Source organism: Meles meles, chromosome 1 (assembly GCF_922984935.1).
Source record: "Meles meles chromosome 1, mMelMel3.1 paternal haplotype, whole genome shotgun sequence".
Taxonomy (NCBI): Eukaryota; Metazoa; Chordata; class Mammalia; order Carnivora; family Mustelidae; genus Meles; species Meles meles.
This window is the reverse complement of record NC_060066.1, coordinates 138,142,316-138,161,775: the sequence shown is the minus strand read 5'-3', so window position 1 is coordinate 138,161,775 and position 19,460 is coordinate 138,142,316. Positions and strand designations below refer to the sequence as shown.

Below are 19,460 nucleotides of genomic sequence, written 5' to 3'. Positions count from 1 at the left end.
ACTGCTAATTTCCTGCAAGAAGTTAGGGTCATTATCAAGTGAATATGGGTGGTATTCTCCCCATAAAGAGTATAGAACTTTTAGCATGCTTCTACCTATATAATTTGGAATTTCTGGAGTTGTTTTAATGCTCATCAAAATGACTTTTTTAAAACTGAAGTATAGTTGACATATTATATTAGTTTCAGGTGCATAAACAGTGATTCGACAACTTATACAGTATGCATGTGCAGTGCTCACCACAGAAAGTGTAGTAACCACTGTCCCCATACATGGTTATTACAGTATTACTGACTTTATTTCCTATGCTATACTTTTCCATATTTACTTTCAAGTCATTATAAAATGATTATGATGTGCACAAATAATTTTTAAAATTCTCTCAATTTTTTTAATTAACCAAAAACTATCAGTTCTAAATAGTGCATCCATTACACTTTACAAATAATTTTTTAACTTAGGAAAGATAATCTTATGAAAGCTATAGTCAGTGGATGTCCAAAGTGGGTGTCTTAAGAAAAAGCTCTTTGTTTTTTTAAAGTTTATGTTCTGTAAGATGTTTGCAAAGAAGTGCAGTGGGTGACAGTGACAACTCTAAAAACTTTGGATTCACTACCCTGGGTTTAACCTTTATTTAGTTATATGGAACTAAAAGTTTAGAAAGTATTCTTGGAGCAAGAGTACTTAAAGGAAAAAAAAACACACACACAAAAAAACAGTCCTAGTAAAAAAATTCCTTCTTTAGAGCTTCTCTGAGTAATCCAGGCCATGATTCTGCCTGGAGTAGTGAATCTAGTTCAGCTAATATCAGGAAGTATTAAATAGCAAGCAATGTACTAAAGCAAGAGCAAGGGGAAATTAGGGCATCTTGACACAGCCAGAAGCAGCCTTGTCAGTTGAGATTAAATTTAATCAAAAGGTGGAAATGGTTTTTGGTATGTTGGAAAATGAAAAATCTGGCAAAGATATTTAATACATAGTGCCATTTATAGAACTTTTATTTTTTTAATGTAGGCTCCACACCCAGTGTAGAGCCCAATGTGGAGCTTAAACTCACCACCCTGAGATCAAGACCTGAGCTGAGATCAAGAGTCACATGCTTAACTGACTGAGCCACCCAGGCACCCCTTACAGCATTATTTTTCAAACTGGGGCCTGTATCCTAATTAAGTAGGAAAGTTTTCTGATTTTCTCTCCGAAAGACAGGGCGATTGTTTAAGTCTCATATGCTTTTAATCTTACTTAAATGAAAATAGCATACTGTGTTAGTGCAGATCTTCAGAGAAGCAGACATGAGGATGAGGGTTAGACTTGCAAGAAATTTGATAGTGTAAATGCATGTGAGAGAACATGGAAAGGAATCCAGAGGCGACTGAAGGAGCTGTCAAACTGCAGTGTTGATTTGACCGTGATGGAAGGAGAAAAGGAAAGAAGGAAGCTTGAGTAGTAGCTTCATAGGCTTCCGTGAGGGAAGTCAGCAGACTATTAGAAAGTTCCCGGGCCAAAGTCACCCATCAGAAAAGGCCCTGTTTCTCTGAAATAGGCCTGCCTATTGTCACTGATGTGCTCAGTCACTGTCAGGGAACAGCCTATGAGAAAGTGGCCTTGGGACCCATGTGGTACTGAATGCAGAGTGCTCTGCTGGGGCCATTGGTCACTTATGCAGTCAAAGATCAGAGACTGCCATACATGTAAGTCATGACATGCTATATATTTACACATACCTCTTTCTATTGCATTTGGCTTTATTGTGCTTTGTAGATAGTATGGGTTTTTTGTTGTTGTTTTGTTTTTTATAAACTGAAGGTTTCTGGCAACCCTGCAGCAAATAAGTCTATCAGTGCCACTTTCCCAACTGCATTTGCTGACTTCATGTCTCTGTGTCACATTTTGATAATTTTTGCAATATTTCAGGTTTTTTTCATTATTTGTTGTGGTGATCTGTGATCAGTGATTTTTTGATGTTATTATAATTGTGCTGGGGTGCCACAAACTGCACCCATATAACATGGCCAACTTAATTGATACATGTTATGTTTGTTCTGACTTCTCCCCCAATCAGCCATTCCCTAGTCTTTCTCCCTTTCCTCAGGCCTCCCTATTCCCTGAGGCACAACAATATTGAAATTAGGCCAGTTAGTAACACTACAATGGGCTCTAAGTATTCAAGTGAAGGGAAGAGTTGGACATCTCTCACTTTAAATCAAAAGCTAGAAATAATTAAGCTTAGTGAGAAAGGCATGCTGAAAGCCAAGCCAGGCTGAAAGCTAGGCCTCTTGTGCCAAACACTTAGCCAAGTTGTAAATGCCAAGGAAAAGTTCTTGAAGGAAATTAAAAGTTGTACTCCAGTGAATAAACAAATGTGAAGCAAAACAGCCTTATTTTTGATATGGAGAAACTTAGTGGTCTGGATGAAGCTCAAACCAGCCATCACATTCCCTTAAGCCAAAGCTTAATTCAGAGCAAGGCCCTAACTTTCTTCAATTCTGTGACGACTTAAAGAGGTGAGAAAGCTGCAGAGGAAAATTTTGAAGCTAGTGGATGTTTGTTCATGAGGTTGAAGGAAAGAAACTGCCTTCATAACATGAAAGTGCAAGGTGAAACACACGGTGCTGATGTAGAAGCTGCAGCAAGTTATACAGAAGATCTAGCTAAGATAATTCAGGAAGATGGCTACACTAAACCACAGATTTTCACAGATTTTATTCTATTGGAAGAAGATACAATCATATTTGCAAATGACATATCTGTTAAAGGGTTAGTATCCAAAATCTGTAAAGAACATGTCAAATTTAACTCCCCCAAACCAAATAATCCAGTTAAGAAATGGGCAGAAGACATGAATTGGCATTTTTCCAAAGACATAAAGATGACTGACAGATACATAAAAAGATGCTCAGGGCACCTGGGTGGCTCAGTGTGTTAAAGCCTCTGCCTTTGGCTCAGGTCATGATCCCAGGGTCCTGGGATCGAGCCCCACATCGGGCTCTCTGCTCAGCAGGGAGCCTGCTTCCTCCTCCCTCTCTCTGCCTGCCTCTCCGCCTGCTTGTGATCTCTGTCTGTCAAATGAACAAATACAATCTTAAAGAAAAAAAAAAGGTGCTCAACGTAACTCATCATCAGGGAAATACAGATCAAAACTGCAATGAGATACCAACTGTCAGAATGGCTAAGATTTAACATACAGGAAACAACAGATGTTGGTGAAGATGCAGAGAAAGGGGAACTCTTATAGTGGTGGTCAAAATGCAAACTATTGCAGCTACTCTGGAAGACAGTATCTCTATACTATCTATAATGTTCCTCAAAAAGTTAAAAATAGTACTTCTCTACGATCCAGCAATTGCAGTACTAGGTATTTACCCAAAGGATGCAAAAATACAGATTTGAAGGGGTACGTGTACCCTACTGTTTATGGCAGCATTATCAGCAATAGCCAAATTATGGAAAGAGCCCAAATGTCCATTGACTGGTGGTAAAGAAGATGTGGTATATATGTACACAATGAAATATTACCCAGCCATCGGAAAGCATGACAGCTTGCCATTTACAATGACAGAGATGGAGCTAGAGTATTGTGCTCAGCAAGGGAAGTCAGAGAAAGACAAATAACCATATGATTTCACTCATATGTGGAATTTAGGAAGTGAAACGTGTGAACATGGTGGGGGTGGGGGAAGAGAGGTAAACCAGAAAACAGGTTCTTAATTATAGAGAACAAACTGAGGATTATTAGAGGGGAGGTAGGTGGAGGATGGGTTAAATGAATGATGGCTATTAAGGAGGGCACTTGTGATGAGCGCTGGGTTTTTGTGTAAGTGATAAATCCCTAAATTCTACTGAAACTAATAATACACTATATGTTAACTAGTTGGAATTTAAATAAGAATTTGAGGCTAAAAGTTATTAAAAAGATGAAGGTTAACCTAGGACTTTCTTGGCTAGAGTGGAGAAGTCATGCATGGCTTCAAAGCTTCAAAGAATAGAATGACTCTTGTCGATAGAGTATCTCTCTTCAGGAAAAAAAAAGTTTCTTTTAAAATATTGCTACTCATTGAACAATGCACCTGATCACCCAGGAACTCTGATAGAGATGTACAACCAGATTAATGTTGTTTTCATGACTGCTAGCACAACATGCCTCTCTCTCTCTCCCCTCACCCCACTCCTCCACTCCTGTGCACTTACTTGCTCTCTTTTAAGAAAAAAATGCTTTATCTGCTAATTCCATCATCTCTTTCATTTCTGGGTATGCTTCTATTGACTGATTTTGTCCTGTTTATAGTTAAAATTTGCTACTTCTTTACATACCTAGAATTTTTTTTATTACATACTGAATGTTATGTTGTTGAGTGTTTTAATTTTGTTGTCTATCTTTAAAAAGAGTGTTGAAGTATGACTTAGCAGGTGATCCACTATGATCAAGGAGTCATTTTAACTTTTAAGTCTTATTATGTAAGAAATTATTATAAGGATGCCTGGATGGCTCAGTCAGTTAAGCATCTGCCTTAAGCTTAGGTCATGATCCCAGGAGCCTGGGATCGAGCCCCACATCGGGCTCCCTGCTCAGCGGGGAGCCTGCTTCTCCCTGTCCCGCTGCCTATAGCTCCCCCTGCTTGTGCTCATGCGTGCAGTCTCTCTCTCTCTCTCTCTCTGTCAAATAAATAAATCTTTTAAAAAAATCTTTTAAAAAATTAATAAAAAATTATTATATATTACATTAAATATAATATATATAATATATATTATTATATAAGGCTGTAGTTGTTATAGACAGTGATTCCTCTGATGGATGGGCGAAGTTCGTTGAAGACCTCTGGAAAGAATTCACCATTCTAGATGCTGTTAAGAACACTAGTGATTCATAGGAAAAGGTAAAAATATCAATTGTTGCAGCAGACTTCATTGTCTTATTTTAGGAAATTGCCACAACCAACCTAACCATCAGGAACCACCACCCTGACCAGTCAGCAGCCATTAACATCAAGGCAAGACCCTCCACCAGCAAAAAAGTTTACAACTCACTGAAAGCTCAGATGAAAGCATTTTTTAGCATTAAAGTATTTTTAAATTAAGGTGAGTATATTGTTTAGACCTAATAGCATTATGTATTTTATATATGTATATTACATATAATAAACATACACTATTAATTGTCATAATATATACTTAACAGACTGCAGTATCATGTAAACATAACTTTTATATGCATTAGGAAACCAAAAAATTCTAACAGTCTGCTGATTTCCCTCAGAACTGCACTGCAGCCTAGGAAGTTACTACCAAAGCTTTTTGCTTTTATTTATTTATTTTTTTAAAGATTTATTTATTTGACAGAGAGAAATCACAAGAGAGGCAGGCAGAAAGAGAGGAAGGGAAGCAGGCTCTCCGCTGAGCAGAGAGCCTGATGTGGGACTCGATCCCAGGACCCCGAGATCATGACCTGAGCTGAAGGCAGCGGCTTAACCCACTGAGCCACCCAGGCGCCCAGCTTTTTGCTTTTATTGTGGTGGTCTGTAACTGAACCCTTTATACCTCCTATGTGTGCCTGCATATCATTATCATTAGGCATAATCAGAGAAAGTAAATAGAAGGATAAAATTCTAATAGCATTCTTCATTAAGAATTATTAAGCATTGATTATATACCAGGTACTATTTTTTTTCAAGATTTTATTTATTTATTTGACAGAGAGAGATCACAAATAGCAGAGAGGCAGGCAGAGAGAGAGGGGGGAAGCAGGCTCGCCACTGAGCAGAGAGCCCGATGTGGGGCTCGATCCCAGGACCCTGGGATCATGACCTGAGCCGAAGGCAGAGGCTTTAACCCATTGAGCCACCCAGGTGCCCCACCAGGTACTATGTTTTATGCTGAGATTGAGATTTGCATTCTTTTCAAGTACATATGGATCTTAGTGAATGTTCCACATGTACCTGAAAAGACTGTGTCTTCTGCTTTGCTGGGGTGGACGGATCTTAGAGATGTCAAATAGGTTGATACTGTTATTGAAGTCTTGCATATCCTTAACTGACTTCGTCTACATGCTCTGTTTGTTACTGAGAAGGTTTCTAAGTGTAATCATGATTTTCCTATTTCTCCCTTCAGTTCTCTTAGTTTTTGCTGCATGTATTATGAAGCTCTATTTTTTTAATTGAGGCATAGTTGACATTATATTAGTTTCAGGTGTATAACATTGATTCAGTATTTGTATATATTGCAAAATGATTGCTACAATAATTCTACTTAGTGTCCCACTCTAGATTTCTTTTTTTTTCTTTTTAAAGATTTAATTAATTTATTTATTTGACAGAGAGATCACAAGTAGGCAGAGAGGCAGGCAGAGAGAGGGGGAAAGCAGGCTCCCTGCTGAGCAGAGAGCCCAATGTGGGGCTCGATCCCAGGACCCTGGGATCATGACCTGAGCCAAAGGCAGAGGCTTTAACCCATTGAGCCACCCAGGTGCCCCCACTCTAGATTTCTTATGGTTACTGTTTGTTTATGTGATGTGTCCTTTTCCATCCTTTTACTTTTAAACTCTCTGTGTCTTTATATTTAAAATGCCTTAAAATTTTTTATAGACAGCATATGTCTTACTGGTCTCATAATTTCCTTTTAATTGGATAATTTATACCATTTACTGTAATGTTGTTATGTTGTGGTTTGAGACTACCATTTACTATTTTTTTCCTTTGTTGTCTTTTTCTTCTTTTTCTTCCTTTCTAATGTATTAATTGGATTAAAAAATTTTTAATTACAGTTTATTTCCACTGTTGACATATTAGCCATTATGTGTCTGTGTATTATCTTTATTAGTAGTTGCTCTAGTATTTACAATATGTATTGTTACCTTATCATTTATGTTCAGTTAATATTATACATCTTCACATATAACATTAGGACCTTTCCCCCCTCTTATTCTTTATGCTATTGCAGCCATACATTTCACTTCTATATATATTCTAAACCCCACCATAAATTGTAATTATTTTTTAAAATAATTATCTTTTATGTAATTTTATTTATTTGAGAATGAGAGAATATGAGAGAGAGAGAGAATGCAAGTGAGGGGAGGGGCAGAGGGAGAAGGAGAGAAACTCAAGCAGTCTCCATGCTGAGCCTAGAGCTGACACGTGGCTTGATCTCACAATCTTGAGATTATGACCTGAGCTGAAATCAAGAATCTGATGCTTAACTGACTGAGCCAGCTGCCCCTAGGTAATTTTGTTTTAATGAGGAAATTTAAGTTTATCCACATACTACCATCTCTTGCACTTTCAGTCTTGTATTAAGTCTACGTTTCTGTTAAAATTTTCCTTAGGTTTGAAGAACTTTGTTTAAATTTCTTGTAATACAGGTCAACTTGTTAATGACTTTTCTTGGCTTTTATCTAGAAAAGGTCTTCATTTAGACTTCATTTTTGAAAGATATTTTTGCTGGATTTAGAATTACAAATTGGCAATTTTTTATTTCTTCCAGGGCTTTACAGATGTAATTTTATTGTTACCTGTCTCTTACATCATGCCTAGTTTTGCTTATCAATATGCCATGTGCCTTTTTTCCCTGACTGCTTTAAAAGCTTTTTTCCCTTATAATTAGTCTTCAGCAAGTTCATTATAGTTTTCAGCAATTTCATTATGATATACCTTGTGTTTTTCTTTATGTTTATCCTGCTTATGATTTATTGAGCTTCTTGGATCTTCGGGTTTGTGGTTTTTGTGAAATTCGGAAAATTTACAAAAATCATTTTTTCAGATTGTCTTACAATCCCCTTCTTTCTCTCCTTACACATGGGACTCCAATTATATGTATGTTAGTTCCATAGCTCACGTAAGCTTTTTTTTTTTTTTTTTAAGTTTCTTCTTTCTCTTTCTATGTTTTATTTGGATAATTTGTGTTGCTGTGTACAGAGGTACATTAATATTTTCTATTTTAGTTTCTAATTTGAATTTCCTCATTCAGATATTGTGTATTTCTGCTATAAAGTTTCTTTTTCCTTAAATGTTTCTTTTTTTCCCTTTATTATTTTCCTTATTAATAAAATCCTTGAGCATATCTATGATAGCTTTTTAAAATGCTTTATCCAGGGGCATCTGGGTGACTCAGTTGATTAAGTGTTTGACTCTTTGTTTCAGCTCCAGTTGTGATCTCAGAGTTGTGAGATCAAGCCTCTTGTCACGCTTCATGCTGGGTGTAGAGCCTGCTTAGGATTCTCTCTCTTCCTCTCCCTTACCCCCTCCCCACTTATGCATACTTATTCACTCTCTTTCTCTTCAAAAAATAAATAAATGAAATGCTTTGTTTGCTAATTCCATCATCTCTTTCATTTCTGGGTCTGCTTCTCTTGACTGCTTTTTCTCCTGGTTATAGTTAATATTTGCTACTTTTTTTACATACCTAGCATTTTTTATTACATACTAAACATTATATTGTTAGACTGTTTGAATTTTGTTGTGTGTCTTTAAAAAGTGTTGAAGTATGTTCTAATAGGTAATTTAGTTATTATAGATCAGCTTTATCTTTATGAGACTTGTTTTTAAATTGTGTTGAAGTATATCTAGAGTTGCCTATTCTCTAAATGCTGTATAGCTCTTCTACTGGGATTGACTCTTTTGGGAGCTTTCCTTAGTGCTCCAGTAATTCAATTCTGGCTAGAAGGAACTTGAATGTCAACCAGCTCCCTGGCCTTTATTCTTTGCCTGGTTTCCTGGATCTTTACCCTGTGTATGTGTAGATAATATTCAGACAAAACTAAGTCCTCTAATTTCTGGATCTCTTTTTTCTTATAACTCCTGCTTCCATAGTACCGTGCCCCATAAATTCCAGCTGACTCATCCTTCTGAAGCTCCTATATTAGTCTTCTCAACTCAGTAAGACAACCAGGCTCCTCCTGTGTTTATACTCCCTGTGCCATGACCTAGAAATTGTTTCTAGAAAGAAAAAGCATCATAACTGTAAGGCGTATCTTACTGGTTTTCCTTCTCTTAAGGATCAGTCCTGTACTGCCTTTCTCCCCCCAGTGTCAAATTATATTCTTTTATTCACTATTCTCCTTGTTAATATAGAAAAGTTATCTTTCAAAAGTGGAAGAAGAATCCCTAGTTTTTTTCTTAATATACTTTATTTCTTAGAACAATTTTAAATTTACAGAAAAACTGGGAAGAGTACAGAGAATTTTCATATGCATCTACACTCATTTCCCATATTGTTAACATCTTATATATACATTTAGAATAGTACATTTGTTACAATTAATGAACCAATATTGGGACATTATTATTAACTAAAGTTCATAGTTTATTCAGAATTCTTTAATTTTTGCCTAGTGTCCTTTATTCCCCTGGGGTCCCATCTAGGATGCCACATTATATTTAGTGGTCATGTCTCCTTAGGCTTCTCTTGGCTCTAACAGTTCATAGACTTTGCTTGTTTCTGATGACCTTGACAGTTTGAGCTCTGGGCAAGTATTTTGTAGAAATGTTCCTCAATTGGAGTTTATCTGATTTTTTTCAACATTAACTAGGTTATAGGTTTTGGTGAGGAAGTTCAAAAGGATAAAGTGTCATTCTTACTACATCATTTCGTGGGTATGTGTAATCATTATGACTTATCACTGTTTATGTTAACCTTGTTCATCTAGCTACAGTAGTTTTTAAAAAATTTTTGCACTGTAAAGTTATTCTCATCACCATCCCCAAAGTTACTTCCAACCTATCTCCCATTTGCACACTGTATTCTCTGGAAAGAAGTAACTGTACATAGGCCACACTTAAGGAATGGGAGTTATGGCTTATCTACTTGAGGGCATAGTGTCTATCTAAATTATTTGGAATTCTTTTGCATAAGAAATTTGCCTCTTTCTCCCCATTTATTTATTTAATCATTTCTGTATATCAGTATGGATTAATATTTATTTTGTTCTTTGGCTTATTTATTTTGTTGCTGAAATTATTCCAGCTTTAGCTATAGGACCTCTTTCAATTTGTTTTTGTGTCCCTTTGACATCTCCCCCCAACATCATTGTGTGTGTGTGCGTGTGTGTGTGAAGTATTTCGTTATTTTTTTGACAATAAAAATGCTCTAAGCTCATATGTCCTAGAACCAACCATTTCTCTAATTAACCCTGGTTCTTTTATTCTGATGGTATTAGAAACTAATATCCGGGTACTGGGTATGCTTGTTGCTGATTCTTTTAGGTCTCTCAGCTGATAGAGCAAAGAAATATATGTATATATACTAACCTGCATATATGCACATAACTATAAATATTTCTATATGAATCAATCTTTTTAAAAAAGATTTTATTTATTTATTTGACAGAGAACATGAGCACACAAGCAGGGTGAAAGAGGCTCCCCACTGATCGGGGAGCCCAATGCAGTGCTTGATCCCAGCACCCTGGGATCATGACCTGAACCAAAGGCAGATGTTTAACCAACTGAGCCACCCAGGTGCCCCCTGAATCCATCTTTATATTAAGCTAAATATAAATTCATATTGATGTCTCCAACACTAATCTGCCATCACGCAGATCATCCTAGTCTACTCTCTTACTCATCTTAATCTTCTGTAGCAGTAACAAACTTGGCTTTCATCATCCAATATCTAGTACTTAATTCTTCAATTCCAGTATTCACATATAATGGTTTCAGAACTGTTAATTCTTACTTCGTGCGAAATAACTTCACAAACTGGAGTACAGTGTTTCTTTGTCTTTATTCTTATAGTCTCTACTCATTTCCAAAGTTATTTAGGCCAGGACCTTTCTTTTCTACTCCCTTCAGTGAGGTTATTTCATGTATTTATATGCAGTTAGATTCTTCTGTCATGTCTACATTTCACCCTAGGGTCCCCTGACCACCTCTGAAGTGTTTTTGTTTTAATTTATGTACATTAAGGTTCATTTGTGCTGTAAAGTTTCATAGGTTTTATAAATGCATATTGTGCTACACCTACCATTACACTACTACACAGAATAGTTTCAACTAAAATTTCCCTGTGTTTGATGCCCTCTCCAAATTTCTGGTAATTTTTAAAACTGTCTTTACAGTTTTAACTTTTCCAGAATGTCATATAATACAATCAAACAGCATGTAACCTTTTCAGTTACATTTCTGTTGCTTAGTAATATGCATTTAAGATTCATCCATGTTTTTGTGTGGTTTCAGACCTAATTCCTTTATTATCACTGAGTAATATTCTGTTGTTAATAATATATCACAGTTTAGTGATTTACCTATTGAGGGACTTTATGGTTGCCTTAGACTTGGTGATTATGAATAAAGTTGTAGACATTTGTGTGCAGGTTTTTGCATGGCCATAATTTTCACATCAGATGGTTGAATACCCAGGAGTGTGATTGTCAGACCATATATGGTAAGATTATGTTCAATTTGGTAAGAAACTGCCAAACTATCTTTCAAAGTGCCTGTACCAGTTGGATTTCTTTCTTTCTTTCTTTATATTTATTTGAGAGAGGGTGAGAGAGAGATAGAAAGCATACCCAAGAGTGGGGGGTCAGGGAGGGACAGAGGAAGAGAGAAAGAGAACCTTAAGCAGGCTCCATGCCCAGAGGGGGCCTGATTTGGGGCTTGATCTCACGACCCTGAAATCATGACCTGAGCCAAAATCAAGAATCGGTCACTTAATCGACTGAGCCACTGAGGCACCCCCAACTTGTATTTCTACTGGCAGTAGTGAGAGTTCCTTTTGGTCCTCATCTTCATCAGGAATTGATATTGTCGGTTTTTTGGTATTCAGTCATTCTGTGTACTGGTATCTCATTTTACTTTTTTTTTTTTTTTTAACTTTTTAAAAATTTTAAGTAGATTCCATGCCCAAAATGGGGCTTGAACTCACAACCCTGAGATCAAGAGTCACATGCTTGGGGCGCCTGGGTGGCTCAGTGGATTGGGCCGCTGCCTTCGGCTCAGGTCATGATCTCAGGGTCCTGGGATCGAGCCCCGCATCGGGCTCTCTGCTCCGCGGGGAGCCTGCTTCCTCCTCTCTCTGTCTGCCTCTCTGCCTACTTGTAATCTCTCTCTCTGTCAAATAAATAAATAAAATCTTTAAAAAAAAAAAAAAAAAAAAAAAAAAAAAGAGTCACATGCTTTACTGACCACACTAGCCAGGTGCCCTCATTTTACTTTTTCCCTAATGACAAAGCATCTTGAGGATCTTTTCACATGATTATTTGCCATCTGTATATCATTGGGAGTTTTTTTTTTTTTTTTTCATATCTTTTGCCTATTTTAAAGTAGGTTGTTGTTGTCAAATGTTGAATTTTAGGAGTTCTTTTATATTTTGGATGGAAGTCCTTTATCTGAAATGTGATTTGCCACTACTTCCTCCCTGAGACTTATCTTCATTCTCTTAACAGTGTCATTTACAGAGCAAGTTTAAAATTTTTTTGTTGAGTTGAAGTTGACATATTTTATTTGTTTCAAAGGTGTTCAATATTATCATTCAGTATTTGTATACATAGTGAAGTGATCACCAAATCTAGTTACTATCCATCATCATCAAAGTTACAAAAAATTTTTTTTGCTCTTGTGGTGAAAACTTTTAAGATCTACTTTTTTGGCAACTTTCAAATATATAATAAGATATTACTGATTGTAGTTGCCCTGCTAAAGTTTTTAATTTCTTTTTCCATTGAGTTCTACTTTTTAAAAAAATTAACATATAGGGGCGCCTGGGTGGCTCAGTGGGTTGGGCCACTGCCTTCGGCTCAGGTCATGATCTCAGGGTCCTGGGATTGAGTCCCGCATCGGGCTCTCTGCTCAGCAGCAAGCCTGCTTCCCTCTCTCTCTCTCTGCCTGCCTCTCTGTCTACTTGTGATCTCTCTCTGTCAGATAAATAAATAAATAAATAAAAATCTTAAAAAAAAAAAATTAACATATAATGTATTATTTGTTTCAGGGGTACAGGTCTGTGAATCATCGGTCTTACACAATTCACAGCACTCACCATAGCACATACCCTCCCTAATGTCCATCACCCAGCTACTCTGTCTCTCCCCTCACAGCAGCCCTCAGTTAAGTTTTTAATTTTAATAAAATTGAACTTAACAGTTTTTTCTTTTTCTTTTCTTTCTTTCTTTTCCTTTTCCTTTTTCTTTTCTTTTCTTTATTTTCTTTGTACTTTAATATTGTATCTAAATTCATCACCAAACCCAAGATCCTATGTCTTCTTCTGGAAGTTTAGGGTTTTGTATTTTATATTTAGACCTCTGATGAATTTTGAGTTAACTTTTGTGTAAGTAAAAGGTCTGTGTCTAGGTTTATTTTTTTGTATGTGGATGTCCAATTGTTCTGGAACCATTTCTTGAAAAGACTATCCTTTCTCCATTAAATTGCCATGGTGCTTTTGTCAAAACTCAGTTAACTATATTAGTGTAGATCTGTTTCTGGCCTCTGATCTATGCGTCTTTTCCTTCAACAGTACATGATGTCACGAGTACCGTTAACTATATAGTTTCTCTTGAAATCAGGTAGTCGGAATCCTCCAACTTTGTTCTTCCTCTCCAGTTTTGTATTGACTATTTTTGTTTTTTTGCCTTTCCATATAAATTTTATTTAATTTTAAAAAAGATTTTATTTATTTGAAATAGAGTGAGAATGAACGAGTGAGACAGAGAGTGCACACGAGGTAGGAGGAGAGGCAGAGGGGGTGGGAGAAGCAGACTTTCTGCTAAGCAGGAAGCCCCACATGGGGCTCCATCCCAGGACCCTGGGATCATTACCTGAGCCAAAGGCAGATGCTTCACTGACTGAGCCACCCCAGGCACCCCTCTAATATAAATTTTCAACTTTCTTTTAAAAGATTTTATTTATTTATTTGACAGAGATTACAAGTAGGCAGAGAGACAGGCAGAGAGAGATGAGGAAGCAGGCTCCCTTCTGAGCAGAGAGCCTGATGTGGGGCTCGATATCATGACCCGAGCTGAAGGCAGAGGATTTAGCCTACTGAGCCACCCAGGCACCCCAATAAAATTTTAGAATCACTTTGTCAATATCTATAGAATAGCTTTCTGAGATTTTGATTGGAATTGCCTAAATTTTTAAAGTCATAAATTGGTGAATTTTGTCAAATGCTTTTCTGCATCTATTTTAATGATCACAGTTTTTCTCCTTTATTTTGTTAATATGCTAGATTACATTGCTTGAATCTGAAATATTAAAGCAATCTTGCATTCCTATAATAATTTCAACTTGATTATGATATTCAATGCATTTATTGCTGGATTCAGCTTGCTAATATTTTGTTGAATATATTTTCATCTATATTTCTGAGACAAGTTGACCCATGATTTTCCTTTTTTGTATTATTCTTGTTAGATTTAGGTCTCAAGATTATGTTGGCTTCATAAAATGAGTTGAAAAGTATTTCTTCTTTTTCTTCCATTTTATTTTTAATAAAAATTTATCTGAGGATGATTTGTGAGATTAAGAGTCATTTATGGTTTGTCTCCCTCCCAATCCCATCTTGTTACAAAACAAACTGGGGGTTGCTGGGGGGAGGTGGGATTGGGAGAAGGGGAGCGGGCTATGGACATTGGGGAGGGGAGGAGAACCATAAGAGACTATGGACTCTGAAAAACAACCTGAGGGTTTTGAAGGGTCAGGGGTGGGAGGTTGGGGCAACCTGAGGGTTTTGAAGGATCAGGGGTGGGAGGTTGGGGGAACAGGTGGTGGGTAATGGGGAGGGCACGTTTTGCATGGAGCACTGGGTGTTGTGCAAAAAGAATGAATACTGTTATGCTGAAAAAATAAATAAAATGGAAAAAAAATTTATTTGAGGATGATTGATTTTATATCTTCTTTAAATGTTTATTTGACTTTACTGGGGAAATCATCTTAGCCTGTAATTTTCTTTCTTAAGTAGGTTTTATTTTTATTCTTTTCTTACAGTTAAGTTTCTTATGTTTAGAATTCACATATAATCAAATTCAGACAGTTAAAAATCCATTTGATTAGTTTTTTTTTAATTTTTAAAAATTTAAAAATTTTATTTCTGCTGTAGTTATCATATAGTGTTATATTAGTTTCAGGTGTACAATATAGTGATTCAACAATTCTGTGCATTACTCAGTGCTCATCATGGTAAGTTGTACTGTTAATCCCCTTCACCTACTTCAGTCATCTTCCTCTCTTCCACCCCTCTGGTAGCCGTCTGTTCTCTATAGTTAATGGTCTGTTTTTTGGTTTGTGTCCTTTTTTCCCCTTTGTTTTGTTTCTTAAATTCCGCGTATGAGTGGAATCATACAGTATTTGTCTTTCTCCAGCTGGCTTATTTGACTTAGCATTAACACTGTCTAGCGCCATCCATGTTGTTGCCAATGGTAAGATGTCATTCCCATTAAATAATATATATACCTCTTCTTTATCCATTAATCTATCAGTGAAAACTTGGGCTGCTTCCATAATTTGGTTATTGTAGAAAATACTGCTTTAAACATTGGGGTGCTTGTGTCCCTTTGAATTAGCATTTCTGTATTCCTGGGTAAATACCTACTAGAGTAATTGCTGGATTTTAGGGTCGCTCTATTTTTAACTTTTTGAACACCCTCCATATTGTTTTCCACAGTGGTTGTACCAGCTTGTGTTCCCATCAACAGTGCATGAGGTTCTTTTTCTGCATATCCTTGCTGACACTTGTTGTTTCTCTTGTTTTTTATTTTAGTCGTTCTGACAGGTGTGAGGTGATGTGTCACTGTGGTTTTGATTTCTATTTCCCTGCTAATGGGTGCTATTGAGCATGTTCTCATGTGTCTGTTGGTTATCTAGACATCTTTGTAGAAGTGTCTGTTCATGTCTTCTGTTCATTTTTAACTTGGATTGTTTGCTTTTTTGGGTGTTGAATTGTGTAAGTTCTTTATGTATTTTGGATACTTTTTGTTAGTTATTTGCAAATATCTTCTCCCATTCCATAGGTTGTCTTTTAGTTTTGGTGATTGTTTTCTTTGCTGTGTGGAAGTTTTTTATCTTCATGTAGTCCCAGTAGTTTATTTTTGCTTTTGTTTCTCTTGCCTCAGGAGACATAGCTAGAAAAATATAGCTATGGCCGAGGTCAGAGTATTTAACTTCCTGTGCTTTCTTCTAGGACTTTCATGATCTCACTTCTCTTTTTTTTCTAGGATTTTCAGGTCTCACTTTTAAGTCCTTAATCTGTTTTGAGTTAATTTTTTTTATGGTGTGAGAAAGTGGTCCAGTTTCATTCTTTGGCTTGTAGCTGTCCCATTTCCCCAACATCATTTTTTTGAAGAGACTTTTTTCCCATTATATATTCTTGTCTCCCTTGTTGAAAATTAATCCTTGTCCAGATTAATCATGGGTTTATTTCTATGTTCTCTATTCTGTTCCATTGATCTATTTGTCTAATTTTTCCAGTACCACACTCTTTTGATTACTACAGCTTTATAGTATATCTTGAAGTCTGGGATTGTCATACCTTCAGTTTTCTTCTTTTTCAGAATTGCTTTGTCTAATAGGGGTCTTTTGTAGTTTCATATACATTTAAGATTATTTGTTTGAATTTAGTGAAAAATGCTATTGGTATTTTGATAGGGATTGCATTAAATCTGTAGATTGCTTTGGGTAGTACAGGCATTTTAAGATTTTTTATTTTTAATTTAATTTATTTATTTGACGGGGAGACAGCGAGAGAGGGAACACAGCAGGGGGAGTGGGAGAGGAAGAAGCACACTCTTCACTGAGCAGGGAGCCTGATGTGGGGCTCGATCCCAAGCCCCAGGATTATGACCTGAGCCAAAGACAGATGCCTAACGACTGAGCCACCCTGGCACCCCTAGACATTTTAATAATATTTGTCCATCCAATCCATGAGCATGGAGAATCTTTCCTTTTTTGTTGTTGTTGTTGTCTTCAGTTTCTGTTTTCAGTGTTTTATAGTTTTCAGAGTACAGGTGTTTCACCTCTTTGGTTTGGTTTATTCCTAGGTATCTTTTACTATTTTTACTACAATTATAAATGGGATTGTTTTCTTGCTTCTCTTTCTGATACTTCATTAGTAGTGTATAGAAATGCAGTGGATTTCTGTATAATGATTATATGTCCTGTGACCTTACTGAATTCATTTATCAGTTCTAATAGATTTTTGGTGGAGTCTTTAGGGTTTGCTATATGTAGTATGTCATCTGCAAATAGTGACAGTTTTACTTATTCCTCGTTAATATGGATGCCTTTTATTTCTTTTTCTTGTCCGATTGCTGTCACCAGGACTTTCAGTACTATGTTTAATAAAAGTGGTGAGAATGGACATCCTTGTCTTGTTCCTGACCTTAGGGGAAAGTCCCTCACCATTGAGTATGATGATGGCTGTGTGTTTTTTTATGTACGGCCCTTATGTTGAGGTATGTTCCCTCTAAACCTACTCTCTTGAGGGTTTTTATCATGAATGGATGGTATACTTTGTCAAATGCTTTTTTGGCATCTATTGAAATGATTATATGGATTTTATCCTATCTTGTATTGATGTGATGTATTGCTTTGATTGATTTGCAGTTACTGAATCACCCTTTCATTTGCATCTCAGTAATAAATCCCACTTGATCATAGTGAGTGATCATTGGATCTGGTTTACTAATATTTTGTTAAGGATTTTTGCATCTGTGTTCATAAGAGATATTGGCAGTTGCCTCAGTGGAAAAAGTTACATAAAATAGTTGGGTCAGGGGTACCTGGGTGGCTCAGTTGGTAAGCGTATACCTTTGGCTCAGGTCATGATCCCAGGGTCCTGGGATCAAGCCTCACGTAGGGCTTCCTGCTCAGCAGGAAGCCTGCTTCTCCCTCTCCCAATCCTTCTGCTTGTGTTCCCTCTCTCATAGTGCCTCTCTCTCTCAAATAAATAAAATCTTAAAAAAAAAAAATACTTGGGAGGCGCTGGGTGGCTCAGTAGGTTGAGTGTCTGCCTTTGGCGCAGGTCATGATCTCAGGGTCCTGGGATCAAGTCCCACATTGGGCTCTCTGGTCAGCAGGAAGCCTGCTTCCCCCCTCTCTGCCTGCCTCTCTGCCTCCTTGTGATCTCTCTCTCTCTCTCTTTCTGTCAAATAAGTAAATAATCTTTAAAAAAACAAAACAAAACAAAACTTGGATCAGCTCTTTTGTTTTCTCTCTTATAATTTGTCTCAAAATCTACCATGATGCCTTCAAATCATTCTTGCTTTCTTAAAAAAGTTTCTGTATGTTTATGTATGTATATATTTATATGTATTTCCCTTTTTTCCCCCAGCTGTTTTCAGGAGTGTTGATCTGAGATAACCTAGTAAACCATTGCCAGAAGCATATTTTTCTTCTCCTTCTACCTCTCCATTCTTCCATACCATTCTCCACTAGAATATAACATTGTTCTGTGTATCTCCTTTAGTGCTATATTCCTAGCACTTAGAGTAGTGCCTAGCACAAAATAGAAATCAATACATATTTGTTGAATTAAAGAATGAATGGACATTGTATATGAGAAGGTAGAATGAAATTCAAAAGAAAATATCTTTTTTATTATTTCTCACATCTAAGATACTTTTCTTTAGCACAATTGGGTAAATTCTGAACTTGAACTCAGGACCTTTACGGTTCTAGTGCCTTTCTTACTGATGCTCCCTTAAAATGTTAAATAACATCTTCTGTTCTTTATTTCTCCATTTGCAAATAATTTATTACTCTTACTCATGAAAACAGTTTCAATCACTATTAAAGGTAAAGAGCTTTAAGAGGAAAAAATAAAAAAGATAAAAAAGACATTGGAATTAATGTTCTAATTAAATAACCAAAATATTTAGGTATATTATGGTGCCTGGGTGGCTCAATTGATTGTGTCCAACTCTTGATTTCAGCTCAGGTCATGATCTCAGGCTTGTGAGATCAAGTCCCATGTCAGGTTCCCTGCTGGGTGTGGAACCTCCTAAGATTCTCTGTCTTCCTCTCCTTCTCCTCTCCCTCCACCTCTCCACCCCACTCATGCATGTGTTCTCTCTCTAAAAAACAAAACAAAACAAAATTTAGGTATAAATATACGTTTATAATTTTTATTATTATTATAATCCTACCAGTAAATACAAATAAGACAGATTATTTTTTTAAATTTAATTAGATTATTATGTTTAAAGAGTTAAGATTTAGAGTTTCAGGGGAACCTTCCTACACTGTTGGTGGGAATGCAGGCTGGTGCAGCCACTCTGGAAAACAGCATGGAGGTTCCTCAAAAAGTTGAAAATAGAGCTGCCCTACAGCCAAGCAATCGAACTACTGGGTATTTACCCTAAAGATACAAATGGAGTGATCTTAAAGGGCACATGCACCCAAATGTTTATAGCAGCAATGTCCACAATAGCCAAACTATGGAAAGAACCTAGTTGTCCATCAACTGATGAATGGATAAAGAAGAGGTGGTATATATATACAATGGAATACTATGCAGCCATCAAAACCCCAAAATCTTGCCAT

The 19,460-nt window shown here is 36.6% G+C and overlaps 1 protein-coding gene and 1 long non-coding RNA gene across 6 annotated transcripts in view; one reads left to right on the top strand and one right to left on the bottom strand.

The window, feature by feature from the left end:
- Nucleotides 1–19,460, top strand: part of BTBD8 (BTB domain containing 8) — a 107,334-nt gene that overhangs the window by 39,342 nt on the left and 48,532 nt on the right. The window contains exon 1 of one of the 5 annotated variants that reach the window (XM_046000595.1): nucleotides 4,933–5,076. The exons of the other annotated variants lie outside the window; for them this stretch is intronic. The gene's annotated coding sequence lies outside the window, so the exon portion shown is untranslated. Of the gene's footprint in view, nucleotides 1–4,932; nucleotides 5,077–19,460 lie in introns of those variants that run through there. 5 annotated transcript variants of the gene reach the window in all.
- Nucleotides 1–19,460, bottom strand: part of LOC123938910 — a 78,907-nt gene that overhangs the window by 14,544 nt on the left and 44,903 nt on the right. The window lies entirely within an intron of this gene.